Genomic DNA, 3284 nt, shown 5'->3' on the forward strand with positions numbered 1-3284 from the left:
CCCAGATTTGCTTCAAAACTTGAATGTGCTGGGAAAACCGAATTATACTGACATCATTCTACTAGAGGTATTTGCATAAAAACAAACAAACAAACAAATAAACAAAACAACCCAAACAACAAAAGTCACATTCTGTATCACTGGGCATCTCTTACATCTGTGTGATCTCAGTTTTCCTTCTGGGTGTATTTTGGATACTAGAGGGAGGGCATGGTTATAACTCGGGTCCTGGGACTGGGGATTGGCATCTACAAAGCTGAGATCAGCCGGGCCTCATTCGTCAGTGATCTGGAGGTTGGGGCGGGCGGGTAGTGAGAGGAGGAGCATGGCCTTCCTTTCACCTCATCCTCAAAATAACACTTTGAAAAGAGGATTATTGTCCCCATTTGACAAATGGGGACACTGAGGCACAGGATGTACAGGTAACTGGTCCAAGGTAGCAGAGCCTGGATTCAAACCTCGTCTGACTGCTTTTTCTGTATCCCCATGCCCATGAAGCGGGACGAGGAAGACAGAGTTCTCCAGGCTCCACATGGGTTCCTGGACCACTTGGGCCGTGGCCAGGTGACCCCAGAAGGCAGCAGCTGTGGCATATGTGCTTTTCCCCCAAACACCAGTATTTCCTGGTAAGGACAGATCCTAATTTACCTACCTATGCCTGAATGCGCGTACTGTTACTGAGTTTCTTCAATTTTTAAAACTAGGTTAAGAGCAATGCTGGATTGACAATCAACTTTGTGGGGACCATGGGCATCGGGAAAATGCCCCGGCCAGAGCATTGGGATTGCCTTCCCTGGCCTCCAGCGAGGACCAGATCCCCACTGGCAAGGAAACATCTGCTCTCCTTGACAAGGAAGATGTGAGTCACCCGGGGCAAACGGAGAGCAAAGAAGTTTCCTTTTCCAGCCACTCAAGTCAACATGTTCATTTACCTACATCAGCGTGTTGGGGCAAACTCGAAACCCACAGTAGCATCTCACCAAGGCCAAGGCATCTGACAAAACTGCATCTCTTCCCTGAAGATCACAAAGGATGTGTGAGCAGCCTGTCACCGGTGCAGTGTCAAGTCTCATAAGGAGTATGAAGAATGTATTTGCTGTTTGGAAATGCTTTTGACCAGCGATGTCTCTTCTTCTGGAACCTCTGTCATTACTGGCCAATCCAACATCAAAGGGAGAGATCTTATACAAACTACCATGTACAGAATAGATAAACAAGGACCACAGGAACTATATTCAATGGCTTGTAGTAACCTGTAATGAAAAAGAATATGAAAAGGAATATGTGTATATTTATATGTATAACTGAATCACTATGCTGACCACCAGAAACTAATACAATATTATAAATCAACTATACTGCAATGTTTTAAAAAATGGAAACAAATAAAAATTTTTTAATGAATTAAAAAAAAGGAGAGATCTTACATTGGGGGACTTCACTTAGTTTGAGGAATCAAGGAAGGCTTCCTTGAAGAAGTGGCATTTGAGCTCATCTATGAAGGATGAACAAGGGATGAGGAGGACGGAAAGGAAAGTGGTGGTAAGAGGTTTCCAGGCAGAGGCCCTGCAACTTCTAAGGTGGGAGGAAGGTCAAAAGTAGACCTGAAATCCAGAATCTGGAAGACGGCCAGCGTGGGTCAGAAAGGAAACTAATGGGTCTGCAGTGCTGGCCACTCAAGCATCCCTGTGCCAGGTCTCACGCTGAACCTTCTGTAAGGGCTGCAGCGTGAGATGGGGCACTGTGAGCACTGGACATTGCCAGCAGTCTCCGAAGGGACAGGAGGTGGCACTGTTGGCACAGACACTGCTGCTGTTGGAGCCTCGTGTCTGCAGCCCCAGGGGACCTCGGAGGACAAAGCCGGCAGAGGCTACTTTTGCCGCGTCAGCAGTAACCGGAGAGGCACCAGGGTGGGAGCACGTCAGAAACACTGCCTGGGGGCTCCCCAAACTTTTAGAAGCATCAAATAAGTCCTGGAATCCAGCAAAGCAGGAGGGATGGAGCCAGAGAAATACTGCTTTGTGACTCTGTGTTGCCCACCAACTGGAGGGCTAGGGAGACAGGTTATATACGTGGAGCTCGAGAGCGTGGGACGCACATCTCCTGGCAGGGCTGGCTTGTTGGCTGCCAGAATAGAAGGGCCAGGTTCTGTTTGGGTCCAGTCCAGATGAGGAAGGCACCCAGAGCTCCTCTGGCCTCAGCCTTGCACATAGACCTGGGCACACACTCCATATGGGGCCCCTCTCTGTATTCCTCCTTCCCCTACCCCTCCCATCCCCTGCCTCCCTCCCACTGTCCAGCCATCCCTCTGGGCAGGGCAGGGGTTCTCAAAAGCACTGGTTATCAGTAGGGCCATTCACTACATTTTTGTGACTTTTTCCCCATGCCTTCCAGACACAGGGTAGATTTATACTTCCTGTCCTCTTTATGGTGATGCAGGAATGTGTAACCAGTTCTGATCAATGAGTTTTGAATGGAAATGATATGTGTCATTTCAAAGCCATAGCATTTAGTGCTAATTAAAAGACCCTTTTTCTCTACCATGACAACCAACCAGCAGTGTTCCAACCACCAACTGCTCCCTTCTCCTGGGTCCAGGAGGGAAGACTGCAGGAGCGGAATTCCACGTGACCCACAGTGGATATGTAGCATGAGCAAGAAGTAAACTTTGTTTTTGAAAACCACTGAGATTTGGGGGCTGTTTGTTACTGCAGCATAACCGTAACTATCCTGGCTGACACGAGCAAAACTGGAAATCACAGTACTGGACTCATAGTACTGGATACATAGTACATAGTTCTGGATTCATAGTGCTGTTGAAGGTAGACACCTTTAATTTCTTACATAAACTCAAATTATTGTTAGCAATAATGAGGATCATTTACTGAGTGCTTACTGTATACCAGGCCTTATACTAGGTTCTTTGGCAACTGTTTCCTCATAAACCCCCTATGGATTCAGTACTGCTGGCCTGTTTAATATAATGAGTCTCATTGTAGAGATCGGGGGACGGAGACTCAGGGAGAATGAAGGTCAAGACCATAGCTAGTAAGTGGTAGAATTGAGTTTCAAATGCAGGGTCCTCTGACCCCCAAATCCTCACTCTTTCCACCACTGAGTTGCTATTATATATAAGGCAGGACTAGGCCTATCAAGGAAAAAAAAAATCCATGCGTTTAAAAAAGAAATGATCTCTTAACTAGAAAAACATTACCATCTGCCTTTTTACTAAATTGAACGTGAAGGATGATCCTGACAGGCTGAACAAAGACGCTCGCTCTCTA

The sequence above is a fragment of the Camelus dromedarius genome, chromosome 11 (genome assembly GCF_036321535.1).
Source record: "Camelus dromedarius isolate mCamDro1 chromosome 11, mCamDro1.pat, whole genome shotgun sequence".
Classification (NCBI taxonomy): domain Eukaryota; kingdom Metazoa; phylum Chordata; class Mammalia; order Artiodactyla; family Camelidae; genus Camelus; species Camelus dromedarius.